The following is a 12,824-nucleotide window of genomic DNA, read 5'->3' on the forward strand; positions in this document are numbered from 1 at the left end:
AGCACGCAGCCAACACTAAGTCACACACCACATTGAGCTCATGTTTCATACATTTCCTGGAGTTCCTGCTGTTTCACAAATGCATCACAGAGGTTATAGCTACTGTAATCCTTCACCCCCCACTCATCCTGGAAAATGGTCCCGTCCAATAATTCATTCAAGGGCTATTTTTCCCCCTCGGACTGGGAGTTGATGTAGTAGTTGTATGCAGAGTTATATGCGCGGTGCACCGACAGCATCTGATAATTCCTCCGGGTCTTAACGACATCAGAGGCAGAGAGCTCCACGGGAGCTTTACGAAAAATGTATTTATGTTCCGGGGAGGTGAGGGGATGGAAGTGCGATATCAATTTGGATTATCGCTGAGAAATAATACGCCGCAGAGAAATTGTTGTGACGCCCGCAGGAGTTTGAAGAAGAGTGATCACTGTCAGTAACAGATTTGTTGATGGTTTTTTTAAGGCTCATTGAGAGTAATGCCAACTGTCAGCGCAGCTCCAAACAACAGTCAGTCTTAATAGTGCAACTTGGAGTCACTCCCAAATGTTGTTCACACCGCGGCTCTGCTTTGCTGTTTTGAAACCATTAGTGGGAATGACAACCATTCATTACAAGCCATTTGAGAATAGTCCCCACAAATGCCATCCTTTATCTGCTGTCTCCACGCAGCGCACGCGGGGAATATTCAAAAAGCCCAACCTTCAGCTTTCAGAAATTCTATTAAATTCTTATCTCTTTGCAGCAGGCTCTTTTTGTGCAATCCCATTGTTATGCATTGGAGCTGAAATCAATCACCGGCCGTGCACGCCGCATCAGTATGATTTCAGACTGTGGGCGCGGAGAGAGAGGATTCACTCAACAACAGCATCGACAATCGAATAAACAAAAGGGAGAATATGAGAAACCCCAGGCCCGGATCCAGCAGAGGGGACCGTGTGGGAGAGTTGGTGCCCCCCCTCCTCTGAGTGACACATATTTCTGATTATGGAGAAGATAGTGAGTAGTTGTCTGGACACAAATCCACAATCCACATTAAAATGACTTATTTTTCCTGTGGTGAGATTTCAGGACGACGGACAGCTCCAAAGTGCCGCGTGTGTGTGTGTGTGTGTGTGTGTGTGTGTGTGTGTGTGTGTGTGTGTGTGTGTGTGCGTGTGTTCAGAACTGCGGACAGCTCCGGCCCGCTGAGGCTCTCAGGGCTGCATAATAGTTCACACGAGCTATTGTTGAGGTAACAAAGGCTTTTGTTTGAACTTCTTGAAAGTTATTTTATTCCGTCTATTTATATATTTATCTCCCCACTTATCTGAGTACTCTGAGTATCTGAGAATCTGAGTAGTACTTTATTCAAAGTTGTCCACCTTTAAGAACGGATAGGACATAACATTTAAAGTAAACTAACTTTACCCTCATTTTAGACTTGCATAATTATTTGTAACTAAACTAAACTGAAATAAACTAAACTTTTACAAGACTGAATTGTCACAACTAAAATAAATCACAATAACCTGAATTAAAGGAGTCATTTATTATTTAATGTCGTTTCACCTTTTATTCTGAAGGATAACACGTCATCAGCTGGTATATCAGCTGGTCTTTTCTTGCCCTTTATTGTTACAAAGTGTGTATTGTGTGGCCACTAAACTAACGTCAAATCAAACCATCCCCTTCTTTTTGTTCTAAGTTTGTGAGTCAGTTGGTGCTATTAAACTACAAAAACAATAGCCACGAACTTAACTATACTAATAGAAACCAAACTAATGTATTCTAAACCTCAGTATAAGTTTGAATACATGTTTGTTACCAAACTAAACTGAAACAAAAGAGACAAAATTCAATTTCGCAAGCCTGATTTGCTACTGAACTAAATATAACTAAACTGAAATAAACCAAACTTTTGTTTATATATATCTTATTTTGAAGGACAAGTCTCAAACGTCAGCTGGGAAAACTTTTCCTTCTATTGTAACAAAGTGTGTCTGCAGATGCAGATGGCACAAGAGGCCTCCAGCACTTTAATGCTCACGTCACTCTAGACTATGGTGGCTATATTGTGCAGCAGCCAGTATAAATATTACATGGGGCAGCAGCTGACTGAGCGCTGAGGTTGAGACCGGGGGAGGCCCCTATAGTCCCTCGACAGATGGAACAAGCCGACAGACTAACACAACAAAAAAAGTTTTTAATAAGCCCGCAGCTTGGCATTGTCCCCACGGTACCGGGGCCACACGGTCCCCTAGGGGACCAACTGTCCTTTGTCTGGCCAGTTTTTACCACGGGGGTCGAAGTTTAGTTGCACTTATAAGCTGGGGAGAAGTTTATTTAGATATGTTTGTGTCTGATGAATTGAGCCTGCGGTGTGTGGTTGGGAGTTTAAAAGTTACAGCTGGTGTGATTAGACAGAACTAAACCTCATTTAATCCTACACAGCGACGGTTCTTTTAAAAGCTTTTATTTATATAATTAGACATAAAGTAATATAAAGTTATAAAGTAATATAAAGTGCTGTTTGCATGACTCGGCCGCTCTGTGTGTGTATCTCTCTCTCGCTCTCTCTCTCTCTCTCTCTCTCTCTCTCTCTCTCTCTCTCTCTCTCTATATATATATATATATATATATATATATATATATATATATATATATATATATATATATATATATCAGAATAATGAGTATGAGTATATATGCGTAGAGCAGGGTTAAGACACAGGCGCTGAGACACACTGTAGAACGATACGTCGGTCTAAACAGAGACACAGATGCCGAAACACAGAGCTCGTTCTTAAAGTTCCCGCTGTGAAGTTAAAACAAGGGATACGAACCTAGAAAAGTGCGACACAGCTTCATGTTTGCGGTCCTCCTCTCCGTCTTTCTTCAGTCTCGCAGCGACCGCCAATTGCTGCTGGCAAGTTTACTTCTGCCGAACAAAGTTGCTCAAACTTTAGTTCAACTTCCCTGGTCGGGGAGGGGAGGGCCGCTGGGCGGGACGAGCGGCTGACTGACACTCCCGGAGAGCCAATAGGACGGCGCTATGTCCTCCTGCCGCCGGTAGCTGGACCCAATCCCGGTCTCCCAGTCTCAGCTTTCAACAACAATAGCCTGAACAGCAACAAAGAGCATCTGCTGCGCCGGGCAACTTCTCACACTAAGCTTCCCCAGCAATCTGATTTAAACTATATAAACACCCAACCACCAATTCATATAGCTTATTCACATGCGCACTATTTTTGGATCTGTACTATTTTATATCAAACCTGAGCATGATATACAAGAACAAACTATGACAAGAATATACCCTATAATGTAGGGTATTACATAAATGTCACAGAAAAACTATTTCAAAGAGGAAAGAAAACCAATGAAACTATAAAACTCCCTCACAAACTCCCTCACAAGACCACCTGGATATTATAAAGACGATATCCTGATTAGTAATACTTCCCCACTAACTTCGTTGTTAGTTGTTTTATTCTCTCAGTATATCCTAATCTACCCAACACTAATTTATATTATTTTCCAAATCTCTGCTCATGCTAACAACATTTTTGCATGTGATTGGTGTCTATTAGCTGCAGGTTTCAAGCACTCTCCCTGTTCACTGGTGTCCAAATATACCAGATGTAAATTAGAGGAACATTTTCACTCTGACTCCAGGCTTATTCAGAGTGTCTGTGTCTGGGACGGACAGACAGTTCCTCCCTCCCAATAGCAGATGGTCTGCCAGATAATGAGCTCTCCCATTGCTTGCTCCCATTACCCCCATCCCCATCTCTCCAACATGTAATGGGGGGGGGGGGGGGGGGGGGGGGGTAAAGCAACCTTAACACATTCTACTGCCTTTCTTCTACACTTCATTTCCAACACATTTAATAAGATTGGTTTTTGTTCAAGAGGGTTGCATATTACCAAACAAATGGTGTATGTATAGTGTGTATATCTAGAAATGTGTGATATTAAACCAGCACTAACTCGACTCAGATCAATTCAGCCCCCTTGAGCATTTACTATAACTTTAAATAACAGTTTGTGTGCTATTAACCTAAACTAATGACTATAAGCCAACAGAGCTAAATAAATGTGTGCTACTAAACTAAACCGCCTGAATAATTGTGTTATTACACTAAACTGAATTAAAATACACTAAACAGCACTTCCCTATTTATTTTTATAAGCTTGAGTAGATGAATATTTGTGCGATACCAAAGTAAACTGCTCTAAATGAAACTAAACTAAAGTAAAATAAACAAAACAAAATTAATTTAACCCAGTTATTCAAGCCTGAATTGTCCCACCTAAAGTAAACTAAACTAAACTAACTGAACTAAACTAAACTTATCTAAACTGAATTAAACTACACTAAACTAACTTAAAATAAAAATAAAAAATAAGCTTAGCTAAATTAAACTTAACTAAACCAAACTAAACTGAAATGACCCTGTATTATGAGCCAAAATGGTTTCTAGAAAACTAAGTTAAATACAATGATGTATGAATGAATAGCGGAATAACTGAGTCCAACTCACTGTATTCCTCATGTTAAGCTTGAATAATTGTTTTACCAAGCTAAGAAGGGAGACTGAACAAAACAAAATAAACCACTAAGCCCAAAACATGGTCATCACCAAATTACATAAAACTGAACCAAACTAAAATAAACTAAATGTTTGACCAAAATTATAAGCCCAAATTGTTAGTACTGAAATTAACTCAACTAAACTGAAAAAATATTTAAAAGAATTCACTTAGCTCGCTAACTGAAGCCTGCATTTTCACAACTAAAACCAAACTCTCTTTAATCCTCTAAACTCAACTTAGTTGTCTCAAAGCAACATCCATGATCCTTTATTATAAACTCCAAAAGCTAAATAATTGTGTCCTTACAAACTAATCTAAATCAAACATAACTAACCCAGTCTAAACTAAACTAAATTCACTTGACCCTTTTTATTTAAGTCAACTGAATTGTTACAACTAAACTAATTTGAGCTGAATTAAACTAAACCGAAATAATAAAAACTTTTATAAGTTCAAATTATTACTATAAAACTAAACTAAACACAACCTACTTCCCTGAGAGCTCAAAAATGTGCAACTGAACTAAACTAAACTAAAGTCATAAACTAAACTTAATTAAACCAGCAGACTCCCTGTTGTATGCATCTAATTAAACTAAATTAAATATGTTTTTGTTTGTACTACTAAATCCAGTTAAACTTTATCCTGCATTTAATTTGAAACACAGTATACCAGCCATTTAAACATCTGTTTTTATTATCTAGTGAACAACGATGACCTAATCTGAACTTCAAGCTATTAAAGATCTGAATGTTTCTTAAGTAAACAATTCTCCTCTCCATCTTCATTGCCTCCCCTGCTTCCATAGCAAAAAAAAAGCAGAGAGAAACACACATAAATAATAAATTCACTGCTTAATAAATTGTTTTTTGGTGTGTGCGTGGACAAAGAAGGTGTCCCTGTTAAGGAGGACTGCTGGGTGTCCACTAATGCCTCTAAAGTTTTTTATCTGAGGGTGCCAGACAGCCTCTTGTATTCTTCCTGAGCACGGTGCTCTCATTAGCCTATTAACTTCACTATTCACCCCCACCCTGCTGTTCCACTACCCTGATAGGACAAAATACACACGCACACGCACACACACACACACACACACACACACACACACACACACACACACACACACACACATACACACACACACACACTGAGCGTTCACAGGCATATGCAAACCAACAGAAATGAACGTGTGCACACAAATACACACAAACGCACAACCCCCCATTCCTCTTATTCTCTGCTGTGTATAACAAGCAGCTGAACTCTGACACAGCCTCCAGCTGTCCTGGAGACGGTGGTGACAATAAAGTTTAAACAAATACACACACACACACACACACACACACACACACACACACACACACAATAAAGAACAGTAACCAGGACCTTGTTGAGAAAATTATCCACGTGAGTTAATTAATGGAAATGTCTTCAACATCATCATTATTCAAAAGTCCTCTTAAAATGTTCACTCCTACGCTTTCATTATCATTATTCAGCATCTCGAATAGTAACAACCTTCGACTGAGCTGGTAGAAAAACAAAAGGGTCACCGCTTCGCTGGAAGGGAAAAGTTTGTTCCTTTAATAAATGTGCAGATTTGTGTTTGAAGCAAGACAAAAAGTGGAGGTTGTGTATAATTTGGGGAGACACTCTTGATCTGGGGATGTGTGTGAAAACGAAAAAGAGAAGAACTTTGATTTTGTAGCTTGATATTGGCCACTCACTCACATCCATGGGCTCATGCACAGATAGACATCTGACATCAGAGTCCTGCTCCCGGTCTCATGATAGCAATCAGGTTCATAACACCATGGCCTTATTGTCCTCTCTCCCTCTCTCACTTTCACACCCCCAACCTCACTCTCTCTTTCTCTCTAACATCCGTGCAGCATGATCACACCCATATCTGTCAACTCCCATTAGACACAGCCCAACACTTCACCTACAGCCATCTTTGTAGTTCTTTTAAACATCCATCCATGTTTGGTGAAGGACCACTTCACATTCTTTCAAGACTGTCTGAAAACAATGCTGACACAATGAAAGAGTTTGAGCCTGATGTATTCATTCCTCTTGCCCATATTGGCCCTTCCTAACATGGCTCCAATGGGAGTGATGGGGGACACATCCACAGTCCTCATTGTTTGGAAAACAATCTTCCATCTGAAGTTAATATTGGGTTTTAGCAGTCTTAGACAGACAACTCAATTGGGTGTCCAAATAGGGTTATAACTAATGATTATTTCCATTATCGGTTGATCTGCTGATTTCATTTTTTATCATTGGTCTATTCAACACTGTCTCCTACAAAACTATACGTTCCCACACAACTTTCATTCTCAATTACATTTTGAGGGAAACATTTTCTCTTGGATTACGGTCGCAGTTTTAAACTTGTAAATTGAAACAAAACAACAACAAAAAACACAACAAAACTTCTTGGTAATAAGTTAATAAAAATCATGGTTTGACTTAAAATGACTATGTCATTGAAACTACGGGTGTAGATTGAAATAAGTGAACGTCGACTTTTTCACACAGGACACAAACATACATCAAAGACAAACATAATTCACAATGCAGATTCGTTGCATGAGAATGTAATGTTTAAAACAATCTAGAAGTCTATGGATTGTCAAGAAATGCCCATAAAAACTTCCAGAGTCCAAGGTGACATCTTAAAATGTTTTTATTATGTTGTTGTTTTTTTAGCAAAAGTCCAACAACTAAAAATATTTAGATGACAAGATATATGACAAAGAAAAGTGGCAAATCACGTCATTTGAGAAGCTGGAACCAGTGTATGTTTGGCATTGAATGGTTGTTTTTGCTTAAAAAATTAAAATGTTCCAGTGATTTGGTAATTGTTTTTCTCTTGAGTTGATTAATCTACTGATCATTCAGCTCGACTTCCAAAGTTACAATTGCATTTGTCCAAAATCCCCCATTTCTGTTTCCCCCTGGCAATATCTCATTATTTTCCCTGTTGAGCTGCAGTGGAGGGATGTCAACACAAAGAGGGAAATCACTGTACATGTGGAAGATGCTACTTAATCTGAGGCCTCATGTTAACTTGTTTTACTGGAAAAATTAAAAATTGTGAACCAGTCCTCTGACACAATCAACTTTGGTGGTGTATAAAAATATACTGCTGCCTTTGAACATGACACAGACGGCCTCTGGCTCTTCATTACTCACTTATTGCACTTCCTCTCTCTTTTGTGGGAGTTATGAATGTTTAACACACACACACACACACACACACACACACACACACACACACACACACACACTAAGGGAAAGAAAAAGGCCAAGAGACAGACAAAGTTTGGTCTGGATGCCACTTTGGATGACCGTCATCTCTGGAGACGCCCCTTGTACCCAATGGGGTGTGTGTGTCTGTGTGTGTCTGTGTGTGTTGGGGGGGCTGGGGCACGTGGAATGGGGTCAGCTCTGCCAAAAGGCATCACGTCGCTCCTGTCCTCTGTGTCGTCTGCTCCTCTGTCTGTCCACTGTACCTCTCTGTCACTTCTCCTGTCAGTTACACTAATCTAGACTTTTCTTAGTTATCGTCAAGCGTGAACCTTCTCAACGCGCACGGCGACGCCTCCAGCCATGCTACATCTGAGAGAGTTGTAAATAAGCCGTCCTGTCACCCCCCACCCCGTGGTCCAGACTAGCATCGTAGTGCCCACACACTCCTCCCGTGTCCCACGCTGCCTGACCCCCCGGTCACCCCCAAAAGTCATTGAGTCACATTCTTAGAGGCCTCCCTTCTGCTGATTTCCTCACTTCCCTTTTTCCATCTTGAGTCGCTACACCATCTCTCCACACTTGACCCTCTGTCTCTCTGTTCATTCCCATCTCCTCTCCAGCACTAACTTTTCCAGTCTTTCGTCCTCTCTCTCCCTCCTGCGCTCAGCCGGCAGCAGCAGGCCGGGCAAATATGCACCCTGAGCAGCGGTAAATACAGGCAGCACTTCACATACAAGGCCTGATTACAATGACAAAGGCTGCCACACTTTAGGGAGGAGCTTGGAGCAATTTGGAGGCTGCGGGGGCCATTGAGCGAGTGGCATACTTAATGGGCTTTGTGTGCCAGAAGAAAAGGTTCTGAGCTTCTGGGCCCAGCTGTCACTATGGAAAATATCAGACTGACACAGCACCCGACGCTCTTTGGCTTGCTCTCTTTTCTTCTTTCAACCCCCCCCTCCACTCTTTTTTCTCTAGTTAGCGAGCACAAAAAAGTGAAAGCTGTCGGAAAGAAAGAAAAAAAACTAAATGAGAACTCCCTCTCTTGATCCCCCCCCCCCCCCTCCCCCCCCCCCTCCCCCCCCCCCCCCCCCCCTCTCTCTCTCTCTCTCACTCTCTCACACTCTCACACTCTCTCACACACACACACACACACACACACACACACACACACACACACACACACACAGAGAAGAAAGCCAGCTTGCAGCCGTGGTCATACACACACACACAAATATAATGCGCAGTAGGCTGACTCTGCAGCAATTATTCAAACCCTAAACCCAGAGGGATAAATGACATTATTACATTTCACTACTTAATTAAGTGTGTGGATAGTTACTAAGCGTTGGCCATCATGCATGCATAATGCAGTAAGATATAGTCACTCCGCTTCATAAAGCACCCTTTCGCCACCGAATGTATGGCAGAAGAGAAACAAATATGTGCTCTGTGCAGGAAAAATGCGTATGTGAGAGAAATAAATAGAATGAAAAACCCATTGAATGCAAAAAAAATGGTTAGGCTTCACATGGCAAAAATAACTCCAACATTTAGTGGATTTCCAGCAGTTTATTTTCTGGAGATGATTTCCCTCCAGTGATTACCAGGCTTGGCTAGCAAACAAAGATCCTCTGAAGCAGCTCTTTGGTTACGCTTTCTGAACCCTTGTACGCAGAGAAGCGCTCACACTCCAGATCCAACTGCATTACACCAGCCCTGTGACTTATGGCACTGTAACACCGAGCATAATACACACACCCACGCGTGCACGCAGCCAGCTTGTGCCCAGGCGAGCACGCACTGGAGGCAAAACAGGCACGAACACATGCGCGCAGTCGCACAGGGCTGCATTCATTGAAACGCAGTACAAAGCCGGAGTTGGATGTTGTTTCACCTAATCTCTTTGATACCACTGTGGTGCTGCTAAGCTCCAGAAAATCAGCTTAGCAGATGTCCTAAAGTGTAGGTGGCTTGTTTCGTGCGGCAAGAGAAGAAAATGTTACAAGAAAAAGAAGTAGAAGAAGAAGAAGAAGAAGAAGAAGTAGAAGAAGAAGAAGAAGAAGAAGAAGAAGAAGAAGAAGAAGAAGTGAGGGTGGGGGCAGGGCCACAGATTTGGAATGGGGCCCTGACGAGTTCAACTCAATCCCCTTTTTACTTCTGTCTGCCAGGCACAGTTGTTCCAGCAAACTAGAAGTGTTTTTTTTTCTCTCAATGCTTTCTTCATCTCACTTTTTAGAGCACTCACATTAATGCGTGAGGGTTTTATTTCCAGTTCCAAAGAAGTTGTCGTACTTGTGAAAATGATCATAATGAGGATTTTTTTTCAATGTTGCACGGCCCAGTTTATCTTCAAGCCCTAACCTATAGTCAGACGTCAGCTGATTACAGTGGCAGACACACACACACACACACACACACACACACACACATTGCATGCATTATCAGCACAAGTGAGACATCTGTATGCAAATGTCTTTATGTCGGGGGGGGGGGGTGCGGAGGCCCGGAGTGGGCCGGGTGTGAGTGATGTTATGGTAGTGAAGGAGGGACTGAAGAAGGTCAGGGCTCTGAAGGAGTGTGTGTGTCAAGAGCCGGTGCATATATGTATGGTATCCATAGTAACCCACTAATCCAACCCAAGATGGCTCACTGATGCTGTCATCTTTTATCTTTTTCCTCCAGCCGCATGCACTGCGCTGGTTTTACTTGCTCACACAGCTCATCTCTTGACATTGATAACACAATGCAAAAACACACACGTGCCACACAGTCATAAAACATCAAATCCTTCAATGAGATACTTGAATTCCACGACTAGATTAGAAAAAAAACGTAATATTGTGCGGCGCAGCAAGCCTCATCTATCTCATCTCAAGCATCTGAAAAATGTAGTTCATCCCACTCTAGTGAATGATGCATGCTTGGCCGTCTCCTCAGTTTCTTTCCAAGTGGCCGTGTGGTATGTGGCTCTTTAGTGTCTTACTAGCAGCGTCTCGGATGTTCATGGTGATGGGATGGAAAGAGGCAAAACTGAATGAAAAGTGATGGAGAGACAATCAAAAGCACAAATGACTCTACAGACAAACTGAGAATCCGTCTGGCCTAGACAGAATCACAAAGTTATAGCTATTTTATAATTAAATATTTTTTCTTAAATACATGCATTATAATTTCTAAAAATATTTTTCCCATTATTTTTTTTTCTCATTGCACAGCTACTGTCTTCCTCAGTTGCTCTGTTTCCAGCGCAGCTTGTTTTAAGTAGAGCTTGTATCCAATCAGATTTCAACCCTGTGTCTCTAGGTAAAAAGAGAGGCCCGAGGCCTTCAGACTCACAAATGAATCCCTTTGCAGTTAAAGTAAATGGGGACGATAATGTTGATTGTCATAGTCTTCAACCAATCAGATCTTTAGTTTGACATGTTGGGCGTATTCTTTGATGTGCCAGAGCCTTCTAGCTGGCCTACAAGTACGTCAGCATTAAGTGCAGCTCAGTTTCCAGGTGCAGCTCTGCAGTGAGGTGCAGCATGTGCTGTGATTGGTCAGTGGGCGAGCATGTGACTATTGGAAAATGAAATTTAACAGCAGAGCCTTAGTCGGAGTAGTAAGAGTTAAAATTGAAAGATATGGAAGAAATTATGATTTGTTTTGCATTTTGCTTGGTGTAGATTTTTATTTTTTTTTATCTAGCTTTGTTTTTTTAACACTCAATGGCTGAAGGAGGAGAAACAGAGTTGGGATTTAACCTGGGATTAAACTCTTCAACAAAGAAAGGAGGATGGAGTTTGTCTTTGATCAGCTTTTGGTAAGTCAACTGCCTACATCTGCAGTAGCTTTAATATGCTTGTTTATATATTGTTATTTGTACAACTTGTTTTTATGAAGATGGATTTTTGTTTGGTTTTATATGTGATAGGAACTATTGTTACGGGCTGGGGACATATTTAGCTGGTGCCAGTGTTGCCAATTTGGTGGCTTTCTCGCTGAATCTGGCGACTTTCCAAAACCCTCATGGCGAGGGTGATAAATCTAGCAACTTTTTCTGGTGTTGTGTGAAACTTTTCTGGTGTTTTGACTCTGACGTGAAAGCACGTACGTTCTGCACTGTTGTGAACCAGCAGTGGGAGCTGCCGTGAGCCCCTCCGCCGCCCCAAAGCACTCACAGGCTGTACTCTAACAGCAGCCTTGCGCAGCAGTCAGAGCGGAGAGAGGATGCACTCTCGGCGTATTCATGTATTTGCACTATGCAGCTAGTGTATTTATAGGTGCTGAGCTTCATTTTTAAACGAAACAAATAATAACCGTAGCTGTGTTTCAGCTACAGGACAGCAGTGAAGGCCCAAGTAAAAAATGCAAGGCCCGCCACTGCAAACAACACACAATGTTCCTTTTCAGTGTGCAAACTGAGACAAACCATAACATGATCTATGTTCTTCCAAAGATTTAGATTTTGTGGTTGGAAATTGAAAATGACAAATTCATTTAAAAAAATACTTTGTTCTATACCAATTAATTTATAATGTTTCTGAAAAAATGTTTTGTGCAAAGTAACATGCTTGCCTCACATTTCATTTTAAATTTCTGTGCATGTGCAGTAAAATGATAGTTGTCTCAAAGTGAAAATAAATATCAACCATAAGGATTGGAACAAAAAGCTGTTCCCATTTGACTGAGAGAAGCTCAGCACTGTTTGGATAAGAGTTTGAAGACGTGCCACGGAGCATGTAAGACAGAATTAAGCCAACGACAACTTCTCATAACACAGTTTTCCAGCCTCATGTCTTGGATTTGTGAGGAGCCACGCTAACGGGAGCAACAAGAGGAACATGGAGCTTCTGCAAAGTGAAGCGCAGCTGAGATTTATGAATACATGTGAGACAAAATGATGAGAGGTAGGTTTAAACTTGACACTATTTAACAATAACATAGGCAGTTTCTAATAATATTAACTTCAAGCTCCTTTTATTAGTATTTTCAAATACATTCAACAT

Source organism: Cebidichthys violaceus, unplaced genomic scaffold (genome assembly GCF_023349555.1).
Source record: "Cebidichthys violaceus isolate CVI_PGR_0920_01 unplaced genomic scaffold, fCebVio1.0.p SCAF_6, whole genome shotgun sequence".
NCBI lineage: Eukaryota > Metazoa > Chordata > Actinopteri > Perciformes > Stichaeidae > Cebidichthys > Cebidichthys violaceus.